The sequence below is a fragment of the Schistocerca serialis genome, chromosome 1 (assembly GCF_023864345.2).
Source record: "Schistocerca serialis cubense isolate TAMUIC-IGC-003099 chromosome 1, iqSchSeri2.2, whole genome shotgun sequence".
NCBI lineage: Eukaryota > Metazoa > Arthropoda > Insecta > Orthoptera > Acrididae > Schistocerca > Schistocerca serialis.
In genome coordinates this window covers 483,700,627-483,713,190 of record NC_064638.1, presented here as the reverse complement: position 1 = coordinate 483,713,190, position 12,564 = coordinate 483,700,627, and positions in this window count along the sequence as shown.

Sequence of the window (12,564 nt, the reverse complement as noted above, 5' to 3'; positions counted from 1 at the left end):
GGGTATGGGCAGCAGAGACGGAAAAAGATGCTGTGGTGCTACCTGTGGCAGGGACAAGGTGGTGGGCTGCTGGGTTCAGCATCGAGAGGCTGGCTGGGAAGGAGAAGGGGAGAGGAGAGAAACAGAGAAGGAGGAAGGACTTTCAGGTGTGCTGAGAGGATAGCATGCATGTATGAGGCTTGAGTGGGAGCAGAGAAGGGGATAGAGGCAGATGGATACAGGGGGTAGTGGACATTCACCCCAGGGTGTTGCAAGAATGGAGAATATGCTGAAGACTGAGTTCCCATCTGTGCAGTTCACAAAAGCTGGTATAAGAAGATAGCACCCTGATGGCTTTGGCTATGAAGCAGTTGTTGAAGTCAAGCATACCATGTTGGTGGACATGCTCAGCATCTGAGTAATCTGGCTGTCTCTTGCCCACAGTTTGACACTGGCCATTCATATCATCATACAGCTTATTAGCGGTGAAGCCTTTGTAGAATGCCACACAGTGTTTGCATCTAAGTTGGTGGTCTACATGGCTGTTTTCACATGTGGCCCTGCCTTTGATAGTGTAGGAGATGCCTATGACAGGACTAGATTAGGTGGCTCTTGGAGGATGTATGGGAAGGGACATAGATCTAGGTTTATTGCAGGGATATGCGAGAACCATTGGTGCAAGGAGTTGGGAGCAAGGGCGGAAGAGGGCAGGACAAGGATACTATGTAGGTTGTTTGGGTGGAGGAATACCACTATGAAAGGGCTGAGGGGGATATTTATCATTTCAGGGCATGAAGAGAGGCAGTTGAAACCATGGTGGAGAATGTCATTCACTTACTCCAATCCTAGGTGCTTGTGAGAAGAGCAGTAGTTATGTGAGGATGGTAGACAGTGAGACAAAACATGGGATATCTGATTTTCCTCTACATCTACAGCTATTCTTAACAAGTCACATTATAGTGTGTGGCAGAAGGTACAAAGAAGTTGTAATCTCAACTTGTTTGTCACAGAGTGGGTCATCCCCCAATACCACACTCAACCCACCACCCCATCCCCATGCATGGGTATTGGCAGGGTGGGGGGACTTTGAAATCTTCAATGGGAACTCCACTTTTTATTGCAGATAATGATTCTTCAGCAATATCTACATATGTTTCGTCTGAAGCATTTTCTTCGTTTCACCACAGATGGTGCTGCAATCAGAGAAATAGAAATGAGTACACAATAGTAATTTACAATGTGTTACTCAATGGCCCTTGAATACCCAATGGCACGTGGGACCCGGCCTCCATGCTGCAAGGGTAGGAGAGGTCAGTATTTCATAACTTCTAATTGGAACTTCTGATTGGAAACCCCTTTCCCAACATTGTATTCCTCCAGCATATTGAAAAGGGGACTAATTGATGTGCCACCATGGCCATGTAGATACATTGTATCTTAACAGTCAGTACACTGCAACTGGAGCTCACATACTGTTCAGACATAGAACAGATAGTGGCTCTAAACATCACAATACTTGCACAGTGCATATCTACCTATCATTTGGAGAACGGATGTGTAAGTGGTTGATGAATGCTGCAACCACAGAAGAAAATATTGAAATGATCCTGATTTACTGAGAATGTAGGGGAAATTTTGAGGCTTCAGTTGCCTTGTATGATGTGCATTTTTCAGAGAAACTCTCAGGGAACACCTGATGAAGACATCAAGTAATGACGTTGAAATATCGTGTTTGGAAGACGCTGATATCCGGCAGATAACCTGATTTCCACGAGATGTCATCAAAGCTACTCTTGTTTGTTCTTTTACAGTGTGAATGCCTTTATGTCTGGTGGCAGCATATAGTGCACCACAACCCACAGTTAATTTCTCAGCGTCCCAATATGCCCATAGGTAGTATTGTCACAATACTCCATCATCATATGTATCATCCATACCACATGTCACTACAACGAGAACTTCACTGCGCCAGTTTCCATAACTGAGTTGTGTTTTGTGCATGAGCACATCAGTAAATGCAAATGACCCCACATTTTTTTCTGAGGTACTGTTTTCTGATGAGTCTACACTCACAAACCATGGTAGTGTTAACCAACATAACACGCATTACAGGAGTCTAGACAATCCCCACTGGTTGCGGGAAGCTGACCATCAACATCATTTGTCAGTTAACGTATAATGTGGTATCATAGGGAACAAACTCATTGGTCCATATTTAATTGACAGTTGGCACTCCAAAGTTTGAACACTTACTCTAAGTGGAAAAGTAGAGTAGCATTTGCCTCATGTCCCAGTCCCAGTTGTGCATCGAGTAGCCCCTTGTTTGATATGTTGGAGGAATACAGTGTTGTGAATGGAGAGAAACTACCAGGACTGCTGCAGGATGTTGCCCTGGATGTTCAGCAACATATGTGGTTTCAGCATGATGGTTGCCCTAGACAATTGAAGCACGGGAGGTATTAGACTGTGTTTCACTTGTCTGTGGATTGGCAGAGGTGGACATATTAATTGTCCTCCTAGGTTGCCAAATTTCTTTTGGAGGAATATTTGAAAGGCAATGTGTACCAGCAGATGCCAACAAACCATGAAGACATGCTCGACCACATCAGAAACACCTGTGCTGACATTCATGCAGATATGTTTCTGTCTTGTGCACGGTCATTTAAAAAGTGGATCACTAAGTGTATTGAAGTTGGCACTACAAAGTTTGAACACTTACTCTAAGTGGAAAAGTAGAGTAGCATTTGCCTCGTGTCACAGTCCCAGTTGTGCATTGAGTAGCCCCTTGTTTGATATGTTGGAGGAATACAGTGTTGTGAATGGGTTTTCCAATTAAAATTTATGAAATACTGGCCTGTCCTAGCCTTGCAGAATGGAGGAAGGGTCCCACATACCATTGGTTATTGAAGGGCAATTCAATAGCATGTCATAAATTACAACAGTGTGCCCATTTCTATTCCTCTGATTACAGCACCATCTGTGATGGGACAAAGAAAATGCTGCAGACAAAACATACGTAGATTTTGCCACAGAATCATACTCTGCAATAAAAAATGGGGTTCTCACTGAAGATTTCAAAGTTGCCCTCACCACCCACACATGTGGTGAGATGGGCAGCCGAGTGTGGTATCATTGTATGTCCCCCTCAAAGACAAACAAATTGGAATCATAACTTTTTTTGATCTGATGTATAGTTTTTGACATATTTCAATGTTATCAGTTAAAATGAACACTGTTTGTGTGTGTGCATATACATGATGAATTTTCTAACACATGAAAGTTATTTTTAATATTCATGCCTCTTAATGTTCAAAATTACTAGTACTAAGTTAAAAAGTACTTGCACACTTTTTAATGTTTAAAATTACTAGAATTTTTCTGAAAATTTACCATATTTTCTGCTGTAATGTAGCAAAAACTACACCACAATATATATATGCTTCTTCCAGATGTATTTTCCTCTCTTTGCTGCCTCATTCTGTATGTACATAGATGGGAAGGTCAATGTTTTTAGATGTTGGAAGACTTTTACATGTGACTTTGTGTTTTGTTTATAATCATTTTAATACCATTTCTGAAATAAAAATTAGTTCTGTATTACTGCTACTGGTGTCACCCCAGACTGAAGTTTCATGCTGCTAACATGGTTCAAAAAGGTCATAATCACATTCATTAATGTTCTGATACTATGTGTACAGAGCATTTTAAAATGGAACAATCATGTTAAACTAATTCTAGGAAAATCAGATGATAGACTGACATCATTGGAAGAATCCTCAAAACGTTTGTCCATTTACAAAGGAGGTAGCTTACACAACCCTCATTTGACAGGTATCTGAGTTTGGCTGATCAGGTTGGGACCTTACCAGGTACAATTTATAAAGAAAATAGAGTCTATTCAAAGAAGATTAGCTTGTTGTGTCAAGGGTTTATTTAGTAAGCACAAATGTGTGATGGAAATGCTCATCCAACTCCATCAGCAGAGTCTACAAAAGAGCCATAGTAAAACAGTGTAATTTACAGTTGGAAATATATACCCTTTCTGTAAGTAATAGTAGACTTAGTACAGTATTAAAAATGAACATTTAATGCTGATCCATTATTTTAAACTTCTTGAAAAATTCATGATTGTAAATACTGTAAAAAACACTGACTCATTACTTATCCTAGCAAACCTGATGCTACTTGATTCAATGGAACTCAAAATAAAATAAATAAATATTCATTTCAGACAAGCAGTAAACACCACCTGACATTTATAGACATACTACACAGGTTAATGTTCTTAGAAAAGGCTCATTATAATCAGTTGGTCACCTAAAAATGTGTGTGAAGCATTTACAGCACATTACAAGTGGGACCTTTCTGAATCTATTTGAGGACTTTTTATTACTACAAGAACTTGGAAGTGTATCTCATTATATAATGAAACAACTGATATATGTTATGAGATAACTATAGTAATCGAGTGACTGTACACAAGCATTTGACTATGGTAGCTGTAGGATTTGGGTAACGAACATGATCTTCATGGTGTGTAATGACTGTCAATGTTACTGTTTTATGTACATAAAGTACATATTATACACATTATATGGACAGATACAACTTAAACACTTGAAGTCTCAGAACATACTGACCAATGCCCAGAGATACTGTTTTTCCAGGGATATTCTTGGGGATGGAAGTCCATAGAGCTTGTATCCCAACAGCCCCCCCCCCCCCCCTTCCCCTCAAAGGCATGGAGTGCTGAAGTTGTGTTGTGGTGTGGTGCAGTTCATCTCTGGAGATCCTGTCTAGCACGTATTCATCTAGATTTCTTGGTCGGCGCAGCGGCCTGCCTTTTTGTGACGTCGGTGCTGGCTGAGTAGATGGTACTGGAGGTGCCATTGTTAGGTCACCCACTGGTGGTTGTACATCATCCTGTAGTGGGGGTGTAGGCTGATAGGCTGATCCCATGTCTGGTTTTCCGTGTTGTCACCTGGGGCTGACATATCTAGGATGCCATGCCTGGATAGCGTAGCTAACAGTGCAGCTGCATCAACTGTCTGTGGTATCAGTGTGGAGTGGTACAACGATCGTGACACAGTGCTGTTGCTGACTGTCAGTTTTCGTACATGGCAGATACCGTGATCATCGTGTCATGTAGAGACACTGTGATATCTTCTGGATGGTAGTGCTTGACATTGACTACAACGGAAAAGGGGATTGTGTCGCAGCATGAGGTCAAAGCGGCAATATTGTTCCCCATCATCTCCGTCAAAGTCCATGCAAGCTTCAGTCTATCAACAGACACAGTAGTGGTTTTGCCAACTATCATGATTTCAAATGTGTTGGGTCCCTGTCTTAGTACTTCATATGGTCCACTGTATGCTGGGTGCTGCGCTGGCTTGATGGCATCTGTGCGTAGCATTATGTGAGTGCAAGTCTGTAGGTTTTTGTGTACAAATACTTGAGGTGTTGTGTGGTGCGACAACTGTGGGACTCTGATGCAGCATTTCTGTTTTCTAATCTGTCATAAGAGGTCTGGGAGGTCCTTGTTGCTTTTGTCTGTTGTCTGTGTGACAAATTTTGCCAGGAGGCTAATCGCTTCATATTAGAGGATCTCTGCTACCGAGGCATCGAGGTCCTCTTGTTGGGCCATTCTGATAGCCAGCAGCACCCAGGGTACAGTCTCTGACCATTCGTTATGGTGGCACACCATTGCTGTTTTCAGTGTGTGGTGCCACCGTTCAACATTTGATTGTGGGTGGTAGGCTGTGATATTGAATCAGTGGCAGCTGCAGAGGTGGCACAGTTCCATAAAAAGGGTCAATTTGAATTGTCTGCCCTGATCGGTTGTTAGCGACTCAGGACAGCCAAATCTTACTACCCTTAGGTTGATGAACTCTCTCACAAATGTCTCTGCTATGTCCCTGAGCGGAGCAGCATCCACCCGAGTCGTTCGGTCGATGACCAAAAGGGTATTACAAAATCTGCTAGGTTCATGTAGTGGCCCCACTAAATCTATATGTGCATGGAAAAAATGGCCCTTCAGGAAAGGGAATCTCCCTAACAGTGGCTGGTTGTGTCATGCTGTCTTCACCCTCTGGGAAGGTATACATGTTCATGTCCAAGTGGCACAATCCCTCTTTATATTCGGCCACACATAATGCTCTGAAACTTGTTTCATCATGGGGCATACTCCATGGTGAGCAAAGTTATGGAGCAAGTAAAATATTGTTCAGTGATAGCAGGTTAGAAAGGTAATTGCCTCCCCATTGCCATGTCACACTAAACTAGTTTGTTGGTTCCGGGCACTGGGCATTTTCATAGTTGTAATCCCATGTCGCTGCCTAGCAAAAATTGTTCCAGGTCCACATCTGTTGCCTGTGCGTATGCAAGGTTACCAAAATCCAGTTGAGTGGTCACCGCCGCTAAGTGGGACACGTAGTCCGCAACCATATTGTCTGCTCCACGCACATGGTAAATATCTGTTGTGAACTGTGAGATGTGGTCTAAGTGCCTAAACTTGCATGGTGTGGTGTTGGCATATGGATTCTTTACTGCATCAGCTAATGGGCGATAGTCTGTATAGATAGTAAGTGTAAGTGGTATCCCTTCAATATCGCCGCGGTATAGCACACCACTTTGTACACAGGCAGTAGTTCATGGTATAAGGCTGACCACTTCCTTTGAGATTCTCTCAGTTTCCTTGAGAAAAAACAGCAAGGTTATGTCATCCATGGCACTTCCTGCTGTAATACAGTACCTATCACTCGGTCTCTCGTGTCTAATGTAATGATAAGATGAGAATCCAGTGAAGGTAGTGCAGGTGTGATGGTGTGGACTAGTTGAGCTTTAATGTTGTCCAATGGAGTTTACATCTAAGCTGTCCATGTTAGCTTCCTCTTTCCAACTGTATTTTCCCCCTGTAGAGCTTCTGTGGTGGGAAGCAGAGTTTCATGGGGTAAGTGTCGTCAGTAGAAATTGACAACGCTGAGAAATTTATGTAGTTCTTAGTAATGTGTGGGAGGACACCAGTTAATAATCTACTCAATTTTGTCCTGTTTGGGCCATATGCCTGTTGTATTGACTAAATGGCCAATGAACGTGAAACAAGGCTGTCGCAGTTGGCATTTGTCAGTATTAATTTCCACCCCGTGTTGTGACAGCTTGTCGTATACTCCACACAGGTGTTGTTCGTGTTCCTCTGTGGATTTTGAGAATACAATTAAATCATCTAAATAGCAGTAACAGTGTGGCACATTGAAAAACAACCCATCAATGAATCTTTGCCACATCTGTGTGGCGTTTTTCAATGTTAATGACATGAATAAGTATTCATCTAAACCAAATGGAGTGATAATGGCCGTTTTGTGGACGTCCTCCAAGCCACAGGTATTTGGGAGTATGCTCTTTTACAGTCCAGTATGCCAACTCGTGTGCGAAATCTTGGGTATTTGCGACTGGGTAGCTATCTACGAGGGTTGGAATTTAAATAGTGGCAACTACTTATTCACAACCGATACAAAAGAGTTACATGTTTGCACCTGTTACTGTCCTTCAAAGTAGTCACCAGTGTTGTGTAGAACCCATTGCCAGCAATGTGGAAGTATACTGTTAGCAGTGTCTGTTCCGTTGATGGTGCGAATGGAGCGGCCTACTGCCTGTTGAATCTCTGGAACAGTTCTGAAGCGAATTCCACGAAGTGGTACCTTCGTCTTTGGAATCAAATGCACAGTATTACTGTTCATTTTTGGAGCATCACCTGCGATCAGCTTTGTCAAAGAAGCGGCAACACTTTCTATGCAATCCACCCATCATTTTGGTCGACAATGCATGGGCGCATCCAGCGCAAGCTGTGCTGTTCTGTTCAGTCGATGGGACTGGGAAGTACTGTACCATCCACCATACTCCCCAGACTTAAGTTCTTGTGACTTTGATTTGATTCTGAAGATGAAGGAACCACTTTGTGGCATTCGCTTCAGAACTGTTCCAGAGATTCGACAGGCAGTAGACCTCTCCATTCGCACCATTAACAGAACAGGCTTTGGTAACAGTATATTATGCCTTTCACATCACTGGCAATGAGTTCTACACAACGCTGGTGTCTACTTTAAAGGACAGTAACAGGTGTAAACATGTAACTCTTTTGTATCGGTTGTGAATAAATAGTTGCCACTATTTAAGTTCCAACCCTTCTATAATCGTTCTGGCATTGGGGTACCAGCAGTCGCTGCTGAGGCACCATGTACCGTCATTCTTTGGCCACATAGTGACAGTTGATGCTTATGCATTGTCCAAAGGCCTGATTATACTGTCCTGGAGAAATTCTTCAATGGCTGCCCTGAGTTTGTGGGGGAAGGGGGGAGGGGGGAGGGGCAGGGGGCTAGATGGCGGGGGCGGCAGCATACAGGCAGTCCCAGCGTCGTACTAATTCTGTGGACGAGTAGTTTGTAACTATGCAGACTGTTTTGTTTGGTAGGGGTGGTCCAGGTAGCAAAATCCTGTTGTCTGATCTGTTCACAGACATGGTAGCCTTGTCAGTGGGTAACCCGCTCATGAGAACTGAAACACTGTCACTATTCGACCTGCTCATGAGAGCGTAAACAGTGTCACTGTTCAACCCACTTGCAAGAGCTGTATCTTCAAGTATAATAGGCAATGTACTAATCTGTGTATCTGTGCTAGTGGTTGTACACTTATCCATTGGCTCTCAGTTGCACTGGGCTGTCTGTAATTGCTGCCGGAATCATTGCAGTTGGCTGTCCAGTTCGTGATGCAGCTGTATAGCTGCTCATTCTCTGTACATGTTTTGTTGTTCACATAGGCCATGATCTTTTCATGGAGTTTATCACAAACTGTTGCATGCTGTAATGCAAAATCCACTGCAGTCTCCATGTCTTGTGGTAGAGGAGGAGGGTCTATGTTGGACGGCAGACTGTCATTGCAGAGGTCCCCTATAGAGTGTAGTCCGTCGCATTGTAATAATACCCTGCTGAGATCTGGGATGAGGCAGTAATGATGGAAGAAGTCCACTCTGAGCACTAGTTCCACCGTTTCGGCTACAAAGGAAGTCCATGGACATGATGTGTTGTCATCTAGCCAGAGCATCGTGGAGGTTGTCCCCATTACTGGTATATTGAATCATTTGCCGCTCAGAGTTGTATGATTGAGCACTTGTAATCTCCTGTGGTGAGATGTGAGGGTAGCATACTGATGTCCATGTCCTTATTGACCAGCAGGTACTGGTGTATCCAGGTGTCGTAAGCAAACAGTCGTGCGCTGTCTGCCCATTTGTGTGGTTGTTATGTGCTTTGGTATCTCTGGTAGAAAGACAGCTTGTTGTAGGGAGGTAGGCTGGTGTGCCTTGGGCCAGTCCACTGGTGTAGTTTGGGTAGCCACATGGCTATTGGCAGTAGCATGTGTTGGTGCTGAAACGCACATGGAACCAGCAGTAGCCACTTGTCGTTTTCATTTTTGCTGGGCTGTGTTATGGCGGCACAGGCGTTGGCCATCTCCATTGTTTGTTTATTTCCTCCAGGAGCTGGGTGCCTGTGCCATGATTGTTGCAGCACTGCAGCGGCTGTGGCCTGCAAGGCAGCTGGGGTTCAGTTGCAAGGAGGAGGAGTCTTTTGCGCTGTGTCTGCCACTGCTGCCATCCTTGTCTGTTGTGCACCATATCCGTCGCTGGCATGGTAGTAGTAGATAGGTGTCCTAACACTTATTAGTATCCAGTGATGTGCGAGTGCTAGCATCCTATCGACCAGTTGTAAGTGCATTTCCAATAGTGTGTCCACATGTACTAGAAGTGCTGTCTGTATTTGCTCTGGGAGCTTGAGTAACAATAATGACCATAAAGCCCGTCTGGTAGTAGGTTGTTATCAATTTTCAGGCACAGTTTGTGCCATAATGCCAATGGTGTGTCATCACCCAGTGTCATCTCAGTTATGGCGAGGTGCAGTTGTTGCTTCGGTGTGCGTGATAATTGTTACAATATTAGTGGCTTCACGGTCTCATACTTGTGTGCAGTCAGAGTACTTAGTAGTAGATCCACTTGTTCACTGAGATGATTGAGAAGTATTAACAGCTTGCTCTGGTTGTCCTCAATCCCTGCTGTCCTTATCATAAATTTGCATAGAGCAAACTGCATTTCTAGTGAGTCTGTGTGAATGGGTGGCAGGTGGAGTTTGATAGATGGTGGGTGGTTTCTGTAGTGGTAATTTTGTGTTGATCCCACTAAGTTATCAAAGTGCTGTAATTTTATGGCACTGCTTGGAGTGACTGTGGTGACCTGATGAGGTATGGCCACTGTTTGCTGTACTTGTCGGCCTGGTGTGGTGTGATATTCCGATTGGAGTTGTGGTCCAGCATGCGCCGTGGCTGGCCGGGTGGTGATGTCACGCCTGTGGAGTGACAAGTGTTACGGTGTGGCTGATATCTCTGTCATCTGTGTGATGTATAGAGACATCAGCAGACTGAGGAGAAGTATAATTCTGTTGGATATCACAGTTTTCTGGCAGTGTTTGTCGGTGTGCGGTGTGTCCACTGTGCATACTGTTTTGTTAGTCGCATCGCGGGCGTGGCAGTTGTTGTGGTGTTGTTGTAATGAAACGCAGTGTGCAGCATGGGTGATGCAGGAAGTAAGTCTGTGTTAATGGCATTGCACCCCTCAGTCATAATGCATGTTGCAGCAGGTGGGGTGAAGTCACAGTCCGAAGTGGCCGTGCGGTTAAAGGCGCTGCAGTCTGGAACCGCAAGACCGCTACGGTCGCAGGTTCGAATCCTGCCTCGGGCATGGATGTTTGTGATGTCCTTAGGTTAGTTAGGTTTAACTAGTTCTAAGTTCTAGGGGACTAATGACCTCAGCAGTTGAGTCCCATAGTGCTCAGAGCCAAGTCACAGTCGGTCGGAGGTCATCGAAGCATGGGAGGTCCGTGCAGTGTGCCCATAGGATCACTGGCGTGTTGTGTTATCATCGTCAGCTCCATAAATTTGTGGTAGATCATCAGCCCATGTGGTATGGGGTTCACTGTAGCCATGGTGGTGATGTCTGGCAAGAACTTGATGCCCTTCATTGTCAGTGTGGGTCGTGTAGAGGTCAGGTTGTAATTCTGATATCCATCTTGCGGTTGTAGTGCTTTTGATGTGTCTCTTGTGGCATCCTGGTAGTTGTTGATGTGTGGTCATGGTAAAATAATTGTTTCATGCATCCATAACAGCACACAGTGGGCATGAGCTTATCCCTGTGCAAGCTGGGGTGTGGGGAGTGGTGCAGTCAGCAGGGCCATGACGTCATGTCCGAGATGTACTGTAATACATGGCACAGCTTCCATGACGTCACCTGCGTGACACGTGAGAATGGAAGCTGTTTGCGGAAAAATGCCATCCTGTTCAAAATCACTGTTAACTGGCACTATCTGTGCCTGAGACCACCAAGTACACTGACCTACATGATTGTTTGTTGTCACTGATAGTTTGTCGTTTGTTATGTCACTGTGCCTGACATCTCAATAATGGTAGAGTCACTCAGTTGATAGAGAGACGTGTGAGTAGCATTAGTACTATCTGAATGTGTATCAATTGGAATATTGCACTCGAGAATGGTAGGAGTGGTAGGGTAGTGCCATTGTTCATTACTGCCGACTGTCATTGTCCCTTCATTGTGTAGTCTGACGAGGTTAGTGTCCACATAAGTACTTGTGGCACTATTTTCAGGGTTTGTTAAATGCACTGTGGTTGATGGAAGTTCAGTATCATAGTCCTTATGTGTGCACTGATGTGACAATGTTTGTACTGTTGTGTGGATATTAAACACAGAAGTATTGCTTTTTTCTTCTTGTAGCAGTGAAAAGTCATTAGATAAACACTCACAACACTTGCTGTCATTGACTGTAGCTGGCTGACCATCGGTGTGTGTAGGATCCACGTCAGCAAGGTGTTGGGTTTTCATGTTGGGTGGAGGTTGAGCAACATGTCACATGAAATTGTCGTGGTGCGGTTGTCAACAAACTCGGGGTCACCAATGTAGGATTTGGGAAATGAATACAATGTTCATGATATGTAATGACTGTGAACGTTACTGATTCACATACACAATATTCATTTATACTTGTTATATGGACAGTTACAACTTAAACACTTGGTATCTCATAACACACTGCCCAAAGTCCAGAGGTACTGTTTTTGCAGCGATATTCTTGGGGACGGAAGTCCATAGAGCTTGTGTTCACACGTAGTTTTTATATTAAATTTTCTGTATAAAATTACACATAAATGTCTATATTATTGCTAATAATGATTTTTGTTACTTATTTATTTTAAAATTAATTATAGAGACTATATGTGAGGGTTGGCCATAAAGTTTTAATTATCACATGAAAAAAATAAAGTCATATAATTAATTTTTTGTTTGTTTGTTGGTCCATGTGTGCAATCCTGGTACATACTGTAATCTCTATGCCACTGTACTGCAGCACACTGTTAATGGAGCCAAAACCAAATGGTGTAGCCTATTGATAAACTGCATGACGCTGGCACTTCACTTTAACAACAATTTGTGACTTTTTGTGGTGCAGGGATTTTAGTGTGCATCTTGAATGC